The sequence below is a fragment of the Helianthus annuus genome, chromosome 2, assembly GCF_002127325.2.
Source record: "Helianthus annuus cultivar XRQ/B chromosome 2, HanXRQr2.0-SUNRISE, whole genome shotgun sequence".
Classification (NCBI taxonomy): domain Eukaryota; kingdom Viridiplantae; phylum Streptophyta; class Magnoliopsida; order Asterales; family Asteraceae; genus Helianthus; species Helianthus annuus.
The window spans coordinates 167,437,034-167,454,153 of record NC_035434.2 but is presented as its reverse complement, the minus strand read 5'-3'; positions in this window follow the sequence as shown (position 1 = coordinate 167,454,153).

Below are 17,120 nucleotides of genomic sequence, written 5' to 3'. Positions count from 1 at the left end.
CATGGGTCCAATCAGATTCAATATACATTTAAAGTCACCGACCCATCACTGGTCCATGTGTTAAAACTTGTGTCTCTCAATCATTAATCAAAGTTTGCAGCCCAATCAGAGTAATATCAAGGTTTGTCAGTTTGCACGTGACAGAGATTTGTATTGTGTGTCAAGGCCAAATAAATCAGTGTGTCAAAGATTCAAGGCTCACGGTTTGATTATTCAAAGGTTTAGTTCGTTTGAACTGAAGAATAGTTTCAAATACATTTGTACCATATTTCATTATATAGGAAATATATTTGCGACTGAAATTTAGTCTCAAATAAGGCACCTATATATCAGCGACTGAATATTAGTCGCTAAAATGTGTTGTGTAAACATTAGTCCCCAATGTTATCAGCAACTGAAAATCAGTCCCAGATACGATATATGTGAGACTGAAACATCAGTCTCTGATAATTTAGTCCCTACTGCTCACTTTATTTGTAGTGCTTGTTAAGTCATTGGAAAAGGTCGTTTGATTTTGATCTGGGTCATAGCAGTCCGCACAGTTTTTCAAACTTCAGTCCGCACAGAATATTCATCAGTTCGAGTGATTCAGTTCACACGAAGTATCATTTTGATTCAGTTGGTTTGATAAGTGTTTTTTTTTTAAACTGATTGTGTTTTGTTTGTTTGTGTACATCAGGTGATACAGGTGTGAAACATGGATACCAAGTTCTACAACGCATTTGCAACACCGTCTACTCCAGCTGCGATTGCTCAGGCCATGAATTTAGAGAATGAGACGGGAACACCCAGAAACCCCCGAAATTGATGAGTATCGAAGAATATTGCGGGTGGAAAGATAGATTCGAGAACTGGGTTCAGGCGAATCATCTTAGGTCATGGGAATGTATACTGAAGAAATATATGTTGCCTCGAACGGATTTACAGGTTTTAAAAGAGTTATTAGAGTTCACGGATCAGGAACGGGTGATGTACAAAGCCGAGAAGATGATGATCAGTCTATTGCAACAAGCGATCAAAGAAGATATATTTATTCTGCTACAGCATGATAAAACTGCAAAGTCAATCTGGGATGCACTTAAAGTCAAATTCGAGGGTAGCGAGAATATGATAAAGAGCAAAAAGGAACTACTAAAGAAAGAGTTTGATCTGTTCAGCAGCTTACCAGGAGAGGATACAAAGAAGCTGATTGAACGTTACTGTCACCTTGTACGATCAGTGTCGATGTTGAGTATTACTAAAGATCGTGAAGAGTGGGTAGATAAACTTGCTGATGCGTTACCACAGAAGGAGTAGGGAACATATCTGATGATTCTGAAAAACACGGGTGTTTATGATGGGTTAACGATTTCTCAGTTTATCGAAAAGATCGAGAGTCAGGATTTGGAACAGCAAAAGATTGCAAGGATGAATAGTTGAGTGGTGTCACACCCCGACCACGTGTAACAACAAAACGTGGCGGAAACGTCGGGGAGTGTTGTAACAGAATCATTGTTTCATAACGCATGGAAATTTAAATATTGTTTTATTGATTAAATGAACTCGTTGTTCTATTACAATCACATAAGTACAACTATGATCTTCCAAGTTTTAAAGTTGCTAAGGCACGAGTCCATCCTAAATGTAGCATGCATCAACAATCATCTCAAGACAGCACCTGAAACATGTGTAAAAATAGGTACGTCAGCATAAAAATGCCTGTGAGATACATAGGTTTTGTGAAAACGGAGTTCATGACTTGAGTTTGAGAAAATGTTTAGTCATGAACCTCGTATTTTTGCTTTGTCTTGTAAATCATTTGAAAAACGATAGGATCAGATGATATGTATAAATAAGAGAATAATGTATGGTTAACTGAATAACCATGTAAAAATGAGTTTGTATAAGTTAAGTTGTTTGAAAAACAATGTTTTAATAAAACGTTTATGGTATATATAAAATATACCTTGGTTTTAAGAAAGTTGAATAAGTAATATATTAAGATATATTTCAGTTCCAATATTGTTAACCCAAGTGTACTAAATAACGCCACGGTATGTAATGCAATGAAAACACTTATATATAAGAAGTACCAGCGGCGTATCTACCATGTTTTCATCACATTACACTCGTTCCGTTATCTAAACACTAACCAAAACTAAATCGTTTGATAGATAGTATATTAAATATACTTTGGTTGTTCAAAATAATAGTTTTCAGTAGTATATTACAAGTATACCTTGGATTTATAAATAACACATTAAACTATGTTTTAGTTTTGCAAGTAACATATCCGAATATGCTTTGGATGTGATAAATAACATATTAAACTATGTTTTAGTTTTGTAAGTAACATATCCGAATATGCTTTGGATGTGATAAATAACATATTAAACTATGTTTTAGTTTTGTAAGTAACATATCAAAATATGCTTTGGATGATTACAAAATATATGTTGGTTCTTGTACAACACCACACATGAGAGTATATCAGACTATACTTTTTGGGAGTATATCAAAATATACTTTAAAGGTGCGATTTAAGAATTCATTCAGACCTGGTGCATCAAACTACACCTTTGAGACTATAGGGATACCACAAAGGAAATCCCTATTTGGATGGAGAAACGAATTGGTTTCAGACATTCCATGACAACAGGAATGGGGTGTCTAGTCCTATAGCGCTATATCATACTACCAATCGGTCTGGTGAACAAAATAGGTACTATTCCAACAATTACTTTTGTAATTTTTTGAGAAATCAGTGTTTAAACCATAGATAGTCATTTAGTTTGTCAAAAGATAAATACTATCATGTATAATCAATTATACTTTGAAATCATGAAAATAACAGATAGGTACACATGCTTCACCCCAAAACAGTTCAGAAACAGTAAAAGAGGGGTGCAATGTACTCACATTGACTCCTCGAAAACATGTAAAGGATGGGGTTCAATGTACTCACCTGAGATTGCTTTGAGTTCCTTGTATAATAACCAGAAAATGCTAAAAATCACGGAATATCAACGGCACCTAATAGGTAGCTTATGTTAATATACCGGACCAAATCGGAGGATCGGATAGTATGCGGGTTCGTAAACCAAACGAGTATGGAGACTCGTGTAATATGGCTTAACAAAGCCTACATACTAAAATGAAACCTAATCTAAGTGCTTACGGTCCATCACGACCCGTTGAGGTAGCTTATGCCACCCTAACGCGTCATTCGCGTAGAACGCGTATGGAACGCCTAACATCGTGACCATAAGGTATAACCTCGGAAGGTTATAGCTATGGTCACCTAATGTGTTTGGTCAGGTCCTAATGACCGACCAAATGGGTCGGGTTCGAAAGCATAGGCGATGGTTTAGATCGCTTACCTTACGACCCTATATAAGCACTAAACTAAAAGTGACAAGCTAAGCATGTTAGAACATGCTTAACTAAGTTTGAAAACAGGTTTGACATCAAAACAAACGGCTTTGATGCCCACGAGCAGTTTGGTTACAAAACATGCAAGAATGCACATTTTGGCCGAAACTACGTGTCACACCCCCAAAATCCACATGCGGATAACACCCGCTTCGAGGGCGTGACTGACCAGGATCCAGCCATCAATTACACTGAATAATTAAGTTGATAACAAAAGTAATACTTACTAACCATAAGATTAGCAAATATCAAGTTCAGAGTTTAAGGTCTTAAGTTCAAACAGTTAATAAGTAGCGGAAGCATAAGTAAAGTAGTTTAAACAAAGTTCATAATTCAAAATAAGGTAACACCCAACACGAGGGTGAACAGACACTACACGTTCCCAAGCAGCAAGCTCCTTCGTCACGGGTTACCTGCAAAGCATGCAGTAAGGGGTCAACAATAATGCTGAGTGAGTTCAGTAGTTGCCCAGTTTTAATTACCAAAAACTTGTTTCACCGGTTAATTTATCCGTTTATACATGCCATGGGGAGCTACCCCAAAAGTTAGCGACTAAACTGTTTTCCAATACCGAACACTAGGTAACCGTTGCGTTTCCGCAGGATGCCCCGATGTCAATGTTCTATCATCATTAACGGATATCTGAGTACATTAGTTCACGACCGATCCCAAACCAGGGCACGGTGTGAGGCTGGTAAACACCTAAATAGCGCTATCAACTAATAACCCGTTCGCCTGATCCCGGCGACTAATCGGTATTTGTAGTAGGGACTTGAGTGATAGAGTTTCGTTTAGTGCCGTTAGTTGCAATCCGTATAAACAGTAATTAACCAAAAGGTTTCCCAATACCAGGGAAGGAAAAGTAAGTTTTGTTCCCAATAACTAGGGAAGGTATGTAAATGGTATCCCCTTTTACCAGGGGATAGGATTGTTTTAGTCTCGTGTCCCAAACCACCGGGACGCATGCTTTAAGTTGTGAACTCACCTTGGGTTGCTCGGTAGATTTAGGTTACTTGTCAATCACGTTGGTCACCACGTCCTAACATGGTTACCGGTATAGGTCAGGTTCGGTGTACAAGTAATCACGTAAGAACATAAACTGGCACGTAACATGCATACAAGTAAATAGTCATGGGGTTATTGGGCCGGCCCTAACAGTAACACCGTCAAACAGAACACAGCAACACATAGTCCATCTAACAGATAGTCCAAGTTAACACAAAATGGCCCAATAACCAAAGTGGACGGCCCAGTCGCAACCAGCTGGTCTCGAGTCGCAACCAGGTGGTTTCGGCTTGTCACGTTATGGTTGCGAGTCGCAACCGCGTGGTCTCGAGTCATCACGCTGTGGTTGCGAGTCGCAACGGTCGTAGTCTCGAGTCGTAATCGTGCGGTTTCGACTTGTCACGCTTTGGTTGCGAGTCGCAACCGTGTGGTTTCGAGTCGTAATGCCGTGGTTGCGAGTCGCAACGACGCAGTTGCGAGTCGGAATGCTGTCACTTTCATGTACACGTGATGATGCAGATATGACAGTCCAAATTGTACATATGAAATCAGACCCAGATTAGGAAACTACCAATAAGGTTTCTACAAACACTTTTCCTAATCTGCCTATAATAAAATTTGGATCAAACTTTGCCATTTTAAATCTTCAAACCATCTTCAACTAGTTCATCAAATGTTCATAGTTTCTAGGGTTTTCATGCTTAAACAAAACCATACCTTTTGAACCGAAAATCACATATTACAACAAGATTGTCATGCAAGAACTAGAAACATGTATTATGTAGCCGAAACTTATGTTTAACAACATCATTTTTGCAAGAAACTTTAAAGCATAGTATAGTTGGCTATGAACACTTGTAAACTACCATTATCAAGTCATTTTAAACATGTTAACATATATTTCCAATCTTTACAAAACAACCTAATGATCATGCATAAAACCACTAACCAAACATTTTTCTAGTTCATATACATATCATTCAAGCAAGAATACAAGGCATTTATTACACACTAACCGGTTAAGAAGAAGGAGAAGGAGCCGAAACAAAGGAAAGGAACCGAGAAGATGGAATGTCCGAGTGATAGTCTTGACCGAGTTTCTTGTCCGGATCCTTGCTTGAACCGAAAATTGGAAGGGATTGGGGTGTGTTGTTGAGGGTTTCTAGTTGAGAGAAAGAGTAGAAGTGTTTGTGTGTGTAAAATGAGGGAAGGTGGGGAAAGGTTGGGATTTATACAAGGGGGGGGGGGTTTCGGGTTGGGCTTGGGGTTTCGGCCCAAACCGGTTACGGCCCAAAGGCCCACTCGCAACCGCCCGGTTGCGAGTCATGGTCTCGACTCACGCACATTTATATATAATACGTACATTCAACACACATTAAGCAAATAAAGATCACGTTTCCATTTAATAATATTTATATACACAAAATATTACAAGGTGTTCGTTCGGAAAAACCTAGAGTGTCACATTATCCCCAAGTTTTAAGAACTTTCGTCCCGAAAGTTAAGGCAGCCACTGTCAAGCTAGTGTGTTTCAACGGGGTGTCACATCATCCCCCCGTTAGTTTGGAATTTCGTCCCGAAATTCGGTTGTAGCTTCAGTGCTGGGGTTTTCGTTTGGGAACAGCTGGGGATACTTGGACTTCATCTGGTCCTCTCACTCCCAGGTAAACTCTGGGCCGCGTCGTGAGTTCCAACGAACTCGCACAAGGGGTATCTGGCTACGTTTGAGGGTTTTGATCTCTCGATCCGTGATCTCAATCGGTTCCTCAGTAAAGTGTAGCTGTTCATCAATAGTGAGTTCCTTGAAAGGAATTATGAGCGTTTCATCTGACAGGCACTTCTTCAGATTAGACACGTGAAAAACGTTGTGCACTGCACTCAGCTCTGCGGGCAGGTTCAATCTATAAGCAACCTTACCGATTTTCTCAGAAATTTCGAATGGTCCAACATATCGTGGATTCAGCTTGCCTCGTTTACCAAAACGAACCACACCCTTCCAGGGTGAGACTTTAAGTAGAACCCGGTCCCCGACCTGGAATTCTAACGGTTTCCTACGCTTGTCAGCGTAGCTTTTCTGACGGTCACGAGCTGCCGCCATGCGTTGCCTGATCTGTGAAATCTTTTCCGTTGTATCTACCACTAGTTCTGGGCCTGTGAGTTGACTGTCACCTACTTCCGCCCAGCAAAGAGGTGATCGGCATTTACGACCGTACAATGCCTCAAAAGGTGCCGCCTGAATGCTAGTGTGGTAGCTGTTATTGTAGGAGAATTCCACCAGCGGTAGATGTTTCTCCCAGTTCTTGCCAAAATCGATCACACATGCCCTAAGCATGTCTTCCAGGGTTTGGATGGTGCGTTCAGACTGCCCATCCGTTTGCGGGTGATAAGCGGTGCTCATGTCCAAACGTGAGCCAAAGGATTTGTGCATAGCTTGCCACAATTCGGAAGTAAAACGAGCGTCTCGGTCGGAAATAATAGAAGTTGGCACCCCGTGCCTGGAGACTACTTCCTTTAAATAGATTTCTGCTAAGGTAGAAAACTTGTCTGTTTCCTTAATGGCCAAAAAGTGTGCAGACTTAGTCAATCGATCTACTATCACCCAAACAGTATCATTCCCGCGTTGGGATCTAGGTAGCCCTGTAACAAAATCCATGGAAATTTGCTCCCATTTCCATTTTGGGATTTCGGGTTGCTGGAGTAGGCCTGCTGGTTTCTGATACTCGATCTTGACTCTTGCGCAGGTCAAACATTTGCCAACATAGGCTGCTATGTGGGCTTTCATGCCAGGCCACCAGTATGTGGTTCTTAAGTCGTGGTACATCTTATCTGAACCAGGATGTACTGAGTAACGGGACTTATGGGCTTCGTCCATCACAAGCTCTCGTAGATCTCCGTAAAGTGGGACCCAAATGCGCCCTGCCACATAGTAGGCGCCGTCTTCTTTCTGTTCTAGTTGCTGTCTCGATCCTCGCAGGGACTCAGCCCTGATGTTTTCCGGTTTCAGAGCTTCAATCTGAGCATTTCGGATCTGGGTAGGAAGACTAGACTGGATGGTAAGTTGTAACGCTCGCACGCGCTTTGGTATAGTGTCTTTTCGGCTGAGGGCGTCTGCCACAACATTAGCCTTGCCCGGATGATACTTGATGGCGCATTCATAATCATTCAAGAGTTCGACCCATCTACGTTGTCGCATGTTTAATTCCTTCTGCTTGAAGATATGCTCGAGACTCCTGTGATCGGTGTAAATGGTGCACTTGGTACCGTACAGGTAATGTCTCCATATCTTAAGCGCAAATATCACCGCTCCTAGTTCCAAGTCGTGTGTTGTGTAGTCCCTTTCGTGTGTCTTGAGTTGTCGGGAGGCGTAAGCAATAACTTTCTCGCGTTGCATCAACACACAACCGAGCCCATGAATAGACGCATCGCAGTAAACCACAAAGTCGTCCGTTCCTTCAGGTAACGAGAGAATAGGAGCACTACAGAGGTTTTCCTTTAGTTTCTGAAATGCTGTTTCCTGAGCTTCACCCCATTTATAGACCATACCCTTCTGAGTAAGAGCCGTGAGAGGCTGAGCGATCTTTGAAAATCCCATGATAAATCTTCGATAGTATCCCGCCAGTCCCAAGAATTGGCGGACTTCAGTCGGAGTCTTAGGGGTAGGCCAATTCTTTATAGAGTCGATCTTTGAAGGGTCGACGTGGATTCCATCCTTGTTAACCACGTGCCCAAGGAAATGGACTTCTCGAAGCCAGAAGTCACATTTCGAGAATTTGGCGTACAGCTGTTCGTTGCGAAGGAGTTCGAGGATAAGGCGTAGGTGCTGTTCATGCTCTTCCTGACTTTTCGAGTAGATCAAGATGTCGTCTATAAACACGATCACGAACTTGTCGAGGTAGGGTTTGCATACCCGGTTCATGAGATCCATGAACACTGCAGGGGCGTTGGTCATTCCAAAGGGCATAACGAGGAATTCATAATGACCATAACGAGTTCTGAATGCAGTCTTGGAAATGTCTTCATTACGGACCCTTAACTGATGGTAGCCTGATCGCAAGTCAATCTTAGAATAGTAGCTCGATCCTTGCAACTGATCGAATAGGTCGTCGATTCGAGGGAGAGGTTAACGGTTCTTGATGGTAACTTTGTTCAGCTCACGATAGTCGATGCACATTCGGAACGTGCCATCTTTCTTTTTGACAAAGAGTACTGGTGCTCCCCAGGGTGACGAACTAGGACGGATAAATCCTTTGTCCAATAGTTCCTGTAATTGAGTAGAGAGTTCCTTCAATTCCGCGGGGGCTAGACGATAAGGCGCACGAGCTATAGGCGCTGCTCCGGGAGCTAGCTCGATTTGGAATTCGACCTGACGATGGGGAGGGAGTCCAGGTAATTCCTCAGGGAATACCTCAGGGTAGTCACGCACAACTGGAAAGTCTTCAATCCTCTTTTCCTTTTCCTGCGTGTTGGTGACAAGTGCTAAGATAGCGGTGTGCCCTTTTCGTAAACACTTCTGTGCCTTCAAGAGCGAGATAACGCCGGAGATTTCTCCACTTTTGCCACCTTGTACAATGAGGGGTTTGCCAGAACGACGAGGGATACGAACTGCTTTCTCTTGACAGAGGATCTCAGCGCGATGCTTGGATAACCAATCCATACCAATAACGACGTCGAAGCTTCCAAGAGTAACAGGGAAAAGGTCGATACTAAATGTCTGACCAGACAACTCTAGTTTGCAGCCCTTGACAACATGTGAGGCCTCGATGTTTCTACCATTAGCTAACTCGACGATATGAGGAGAACTTAGTAACGAAAGCGGACGCTTAAGCTTCTTACTAATACGTAGGGATACATAACTAGCATCGGCACCGGAATCAAATAACACAGAAACATAACGATCATCGAGTAGGAACTTACCCGTCACGACATTGGGGTCATTCCTTGCTTCACCAGCTCCAATCACGAAAGCCCTTCCTCTAGCACCATTCCCAGCATTGTTGTTCTGATTGTTGTTCCCAGTTCCCTGATTATTGTTGCGGTTCTGATTCAGTTCAGGGCAATCCTTCTTAAAGTGCCCTGTTGCCCCACATTTAAAACATGCTCGGTCGTTTCCTTGCTGCTGTTGCTGTTGGGGTTGTTGCTGATTCTGTCTTGCTGGAAACTGGCTTCTACAATCCTTGGCTTCGTGCCCCATCTTGTGGCATCGCTGACACTGGCCCTTGTTACATGCCCCATTGTGGTGCCTGTTACACTTGTTGCACTTAGGGTAGCTTCCCCGGTAGCCACCCTGTTGCTGAGTGCCCTTGTTGTTTTCAGTTTTCCTTTGCTGTGCTGGGGCCTGAGTGGGGTTAGCATCCTTGCTTTGATTTCCTTCCCACTTACGCTTGTTGTCACTAAAAGTTCCGACAGTAGCATTGATCCTTTTGGGCAACCTGCCCTCTTCCACGGCCTGATCAGTAAGTTTGTGAGCAAGTCGAACGATCGGCTGAATGGTAGTGTGGTTGGCTGAAGTTACATGGCTTCGAATTTCTGGAGCCAAACCCTTGATGTACAGTTCGATTCTTCGATACATGGGTCGAGACATGTTTGGGCAAAGAGCAGCATAGTCATTAGACAGCTTGGTGTAAGTTTCAATTTCCGACCCAACCATCTTGAGCTCATAGTACTCATTCTCAAGCTTATGGATGTCATCCCGGTGACAGTATTCATCCTTAATCATATCCTTAAAATCCTCCCACGCAGTAGCATTTGCAGTTTCCAATCCAAACATCTGAATCTGCGCCTTCCACCAAGAAAGCGCGCTCCCTTCAAGCGTAGCAGTAGCAAATTTCACCCAATTTGCAGGGGGACACTCGCAAACAGCAAAAACAGCTTCAATTTTCTCAATCCAATGCAGAAGACCTATGGCACCCTCAGTGCCGTTGAAAGGGAGAGGCTTGCAATCCATGAAAGTTTTGAAAGTACACACTGGTGGTTGCGCAGGTGCATGCTGACCTATAGGGTGAGAAGCGAAACGTATAGGTTTAGAGGCGAAAAGTCGATGCGGCGGTAGGATCTAAACATCCTAAAACAACGAGCTTACCTATAGGGTGAGCTGCGAAAGCTGCAGCCACTGTGTTGAGCAGGTTAGTGAACTGAGCCTGAGTCATGTTGATGTTTCCCCTTCCGCGTCCACTCATTGTCTTCATAACCAGAAAACACAGTATGAGTGTGATGTCGTAGTGTAGCGAGAATGAGATAGAAGAGAGAGGTGTATCTATCTAGTTTAGGCACACTAGTACGTATAGCATAACAGGAAACATAAAGTAAGCAAACAAGTAAACACTGGTCCGAGCTATGAGGTCAAAGGTGTTGAGCCTTGCACTTGGAGTGTAGTGTCGTCGCGAGTCACGGGTTATAGTCTGGTTTTCTCCAAAAAGATTTTTCCCTTTTTTTTTTTAAACCAAGTTCACTATAACCAATGGCTCTGATACCAATCTGTCACACCCCCAAAATCCACATGCGGATAACACCCGCTTCGAGGGCGTGACTGACCAGGATCCAGCCATCAATTACACTGAATAATTAAGTTGATAACAAAAGTAATACTTACTAACCATAAGATTAGCAAATATCAAGTTCAGAGTTTAAGGTCTTAAGTTCAAACAGTTAATAAGTAGCGGAAGCATAAGTAAAGTAGTTTAAACAAAGTTCATAATTCAAAATAAGGTAACACCCAACACGAGGGTGAACAGACACTACACGTTCCCAAGCAGCAAGCTCCTTCGTCACGGGTTACCTGCAAAGCATGCAGTAAGGGGTCAACAATAATGCTGAGTGAGTTCAGTAGTTGCCCAGTTTTAATTACCAAAAACTTGTTTCACCGGTTAATTTATCCGTTTATACATGCCATGGGGAGCTACCCCAAAAGTTAGCGACTAAACTGTTTTTCCAATACCGAACACTAGGTAACCGTTGCGTTTCCGCAGGATGCCCCGATGTCAATGTTCTATCATCATTGACGGATATCTGAGTACATTAGTTCACGACCGATCCCAAACCAGGGCACGGTGTGAGGCTGGTAAACACCTAAATAGCGCTATCAACTAATAACCCGTTCGCCTGATCCCGGCGACTAATCGGTATTTGTAGTAGGGACTTGAGTGATAGAGTTTCGTTTAGTGCCGTTAGTTGCAATCCGTATAAACAGTAATTAACCAAAAGGTTTCCCAATACCAGGGAAGGAAAAGTAAGTTTTGTTCCCAATAACTAGGGAAGGTATGTAAATGGTATCCCCTTTTACCAGGGGATAGGATTGTTTTAGTCTCGTGTCCCAAACCACCGGGACGCATGCTTTAAGTTGTGAACTCACCTTGGGTTGCTCGGTAGATTTAGGTTACTTGTCAATCACGTTGGTCACCACGTCCTAACATGGTTACCGGTATAGGTCAGGTTCGGTGTACAAGTAATCACGTAAGAACATAAACTGGCACGTAACATGCATACAAGTAAATAGTCATGGGGTTATTGGGCCGGCCCTAACAGTAACACCGTCAAACAGAACACAGCAACACATAGTCCATCTAACAGATAGTCCAAGTTAACACAAAATGGCCCAATAACCAAAGTGGACGGCCCAGTCGCAACCAGCTGGTCTCGAGTCGCAACCAGGTGGTTTCGGCTTGTCACGTTATGGTTGCGAGTCGCAACCGCGTGGTCTCGAGTCATCACGCTGTGGTTGCGAGTCGCAACGGTCGTAGTCTCGAGTCGTAATCGTGCGGTTTCGACTTGTCACGCTTTGGTTGCGAGTCGCAACCGTGTGGTTTCGAGTCGTAATGCCGTGGTTGCGAGTCGCAACGACGCAGTTGCGAGTCGGAATGCTGTCACTTTCATGTACACGTGATGATGCAGATATGACAGTCCAAATTGTACATATGAAATCAGACCCAGATTAGGAAACTACCAATAAGGTTTCTACAAACACTTTTCCTAATCTGCCTATAATAAAATTTGGATCAAACTTTGCCATTTTAAATCTTCAAACCATCTTCAACTAGTTCATCAAATGTTCATAGTTTCTAGGGTTTTCATGCTTAAACAAAACCATACCTTTTGAACCGAAAATCACATATTACAACAAGATTGTCATGCAAGAACTAGAAACATGTATTATGTAGCCGAAACTTATGTTTAACAACATCATTTTTGCAAGAAACTTTAAAGCATAGTATAGTTGGCTATGAACACTTGTAAACTACCATTATCAAGTCATTTTAAACATGTTAACATATATTTCCAATCTTTACAAAACAACCTAATGATCATGCATAAAACCACTAACCAAACATTTTTCTAGTTCATATACATATCATTCAAGCAAGAATACAAGGCATTTATTACACACTAACCGGTTAAGAAGAAGGAGAAGGAGCCGAAACAAAGGAAAGGAACCGAGAAGATGGAATGTCCGAGTGATAGTCTTGACCGAGTTTCTTGTCCGGATCCTTGCTTGAACCGAAAATTGGAAGGGATTGGGGTGTGTTGTTGAGGGTTTCTAGTTGAGAGAAAGAGTAGAAGTGTTTGTGTGTGTAAAATGAGGGAAGGTGGGGAAAGGTTGGGATTTATACAAGGGGGGGGGGGGGGGGTTTTCGGGTTGGGCTTGGGGTTTCGGCCCAAACCGGTTACGGCCCAAAGGCCCACTCGCAACCGCCCGGTTGCGAGTCATGGTCTCGACTCACGCACATTTATATATAATACGTACATTCAACACACATTAAGCAAATAAAGATCACGTTTCCATTTAATAATATTTATATACACAAAATATTACAAGGTGTTCGTTCGGAAAAACCTAGAGTGTCACACTACGACTCGTCACCGAGCCTAGATAACGTGGTGATCAGTAGGTATGGTCACTATGGACCATAACCATCGTGATCACGCTCACGTTATGAAGTTCCATGAACTTCGCATCGACCATAAGCTGGTCAATGCAGAAAGTCAACAAAACGTTGACTTTCGGACTCGAAAAGCGAATAAAAGAGCGAAAGAAGACTTACGGAGGGTCCCCGAGTGCTAATCAAGACCAAATAGCTCAGGTATGAAACAATGGTTTCAACTTAGAGCTTTAAGATCTGATTTTGTGATTTTTACACTAAAAGGGGGGGTATTTATAGGAAAAGTGGAACCGTTAGGATCGTTTTATCGAATATCGTGCCTTGATCTCGTGCGTACATGTGTCCAGTGGATAAGTTCAGTGAACTTGACCTTTGGCTCTTCATTGGGTGAAAAGGCATCGCCCCTTGATCGAACGAAAGGCCAGATTCTGCATTAAATGCAAAATCTTTCTGTCAGACATGTTCACGCGGCCCGCCTAAGGATTTGGCAAATCCTTACGCGCCCCGCCTAAGGTTCCCAGACCAGAATTTTCAATTTTGGTCCCTGCACTTCAGAAACACGTATTTTGGCCCATTTTTGGCACGTTTAAGCCCCGTTAACCTCATTTCAAGGCTCTAAGATGAAGTTAAAGTGTAGGGGACTTGAAATATGCTCAAAAATATTCCGGATGTCGGTTCGTTTGGCCGTACGATCGCGATGTTCGCTTAATTACGACGGAATGCGCATAAGCGTGAAAGATGATCCAAATGACGCGACGAATGGATTTTTCTCATGCCAAACACTAAGGCATAATATTAGGATGCTTACATAAATTTTTGGATGTCCGGATGTATTCAGAACGTGAGTTATGCGCGAAAGTGCAAACTTATGCACTTTTTGACACTTTTAGTCCCTGAATGATCCAAAAGTTTGTTTTAGCATACCAAACCCCTCAAAGCCTATTTCTAAGCTATGTAAAGGATATATATGGTATGTTTAACTTATGGACATGTTCCGGAATGTTCGTTACAGTTCAAATTGGCATACTTTCGCAGTTTGTCAAGTTTAGTCCCTGTAAGCGAATTAACTTGTTTTTGCCATACCAAAGCCTTCAAAACTTATTTCTAAGTTATGTAAAGGTTATTTAAGGTATGTTAAGTGTATGATGGTCTCCCGGAGTATTTGTCGCATTAAACTGAGTACGTTTATGCACCAGTTTGCGTATAATTCTCCAGAAAGCGTTGTAGAGTATGAAATTGAACAAGAATTGATATGTGCAAAGCATACACATATTTATAAAAATCCCAAGTATGAAATACAATATTTCCTTGGTTTGGCATTTGTTTGATGGTTGGAGTGACACAGGTGTCACAGTCTCCCCTACTTTAGGAAATTTCGTCCCGAAATTTAATTCTAGAGGAAACTCGTGAGGACAGCTGTGAAGGTTTCGCCTTATAATAGATCCATTGAACCCTTAGGTAAAACCCTGGGCCATGTTAGGATTCTTAGCGAATTTGTTAACCCTCAGAGTGAATTCCTTGAAATAGTAAAACATGAAATTTTGAACTACTGATTGACGAACGTTTCTTATGAAGGCTTATCATAGGAAAACTTGGTGTGTGATTGAGATCAGAATTGGGGGAGTGTGAGAATAAATGACATTGGTCGAGGTCCGAGACTTCTCCCGTATCATTATTCTTGTCACTAGGTCTTAACACATGATGAAACTTCCTGTGGTTCCTGTGCACTGAATTCCATAATTATGTAGGCCTCCATAATTACGTAATTCCTTGCACAGTCCGCACAGTCCATTTCATAATCCGTAGGAAAAATTACTTGAATAAATATGAAGCGATTTGACTAGACCACCAAAGGATCCTTTTAATTCGATCAACGAACGATCTTTTTAACTAGATCAACACATGATCTTCTTAACTAGACCGTCGTACGATCTCTTTAAATAGACCGCTTAAGGGATCATTTTTATATCATCACATGATATTTCTAATCAGATTTTCAAAATCAATCTGTTTAAGCAGACCTTTCAAGAGGTCCAATTATAGAACAATACTTTATAACCCGAGGGACTTAACTACACTGTTGAAATCCATTGAGGGTTTAAGATAGTATCTTTGGATATCCTATTATGAATCTCTCGTATGAAGATATGAAAGATTCTATGAGGATTTGGATGGATCACATACAACCACAAAACATGTAAGAAAATACATAAGCACAAATTTAGTTAACTTGATTCTTTATTTTGTTATCCTTAGGTATGGATATTTAAGGCACACTAGGAATCCAACCTATGGATTTCATTAGGCACTTTAACGATTTATGAAGATCTATCTATAAAGATAGAGGGATTCTCAATAAGTGTTTGACTTTGTTTCTTAAAAGAAACGAGAGTTTAAGGTTCTTGGGGAGATCACAAGTGATCATAATATGACAGAACCATACGAGTAGTTTGTTTTTGGGTTGACATCATAAAGTTGCATCAAGCATTCACACAAACGCATAAATTTTGCAGAAATAAAAACAACAAATCTTTATTTATGTAGCAACGGATTTGTCTTGAAGTGTCAAAAGATAGCAACTAAGGAAATACAAAACACTAATTGTTCACTGCTGCCTCATTGTTCATGTTTGCCTCATTGATGTTGAACACCCGTCCACGCGCTGGAGGTATGTTAACAAGCCTTGGGCAATTGTTTCTATAGTGGGTAAGGTCACCACAGTTATAACATGACCCTGGAGGGAACCGTGCTTGAACAGCAGCAGGGTTTGCAGCAGTTTGATTTGCATAACGACAAACATTGATCAAATGTCCCAACCGCCCACAGTGGGTACATTTGTGACACTGCTCTTGCTCTAGATGATGACGGTTGCATCTGTTGCACAACGGTGCAGTACCAACATAGTTTTGTCTTTTACGAGGTTGTGTTGGCTGGTTTGGTGCAACTTGTTTGTCTTGAGCAGTTACAGCGTAGCTTTGAGAGGCTTTGCGCTTTTTCTTCTTGGGCACCTCAGCACTTTCTTCCTTTGTTTCCATATGAGCAGTCTTGTCAGATGGTCTTAAGTCGCCCTTCCGAAACAGCTTGTGCTTCCTGATTTGGGATTCAGTAAGAGTGGCAGCCAATTCAATGGCTTGTCTGACAGTAGTAGGGTTGCTGCCAGTAACGATGTCCTGAACTACGTCAGGAAGCCCATCAATGTATTTCTCAATCGCCTTATCCAGAGGCGTAACCATAGTAGGGCATAACAAGCTCAATTCCTCATAGCGATCAGTATAGGCTCGATGTTCCCCACTGTCTTGCTTTAAATCATCAAATTCCCTTTCTAGAGCCCTAAGCTCATGACGAGGACAGAACTCCTTCATCATAAGAGCCCTAAGCTCGGCCCAAGTCTGTGCTAATGCAACCTCTGCACCGCGGTCTCTCATAACCCCGTTCCACCATGTAAGAGCCCTCTTCTGAAACACACTCGAAGAAAACTCGACCTTGCGATTTTCAGGACACTGAACGTGACGGAAAGTATTCTCAATGCTCTCGAACCATTGAAGAAGACCAGTTGCTCCCTCAGAACCATTGAACTTGAGCGGTTTAGCTGAGTTAAAAATCTTGAAATTGCATGGAGCATTGTTGTTGTTGATGGCTTGAGTTATTTGAGCATAAAGAATTGGGAAGGCAGCAGCCATTTGTTGCGCGATGATTTCCGCCAGTTCGGCATTCGCCATCTGATTGTCGTGTCGAGGAGGCATTCTAAAAGAGGAAACATGAGAGGAAACGAGTGAGGGAATTAGACGAAAAGAATGAGATGAAACAAATCTGATGAAAGCAAGGATAGTG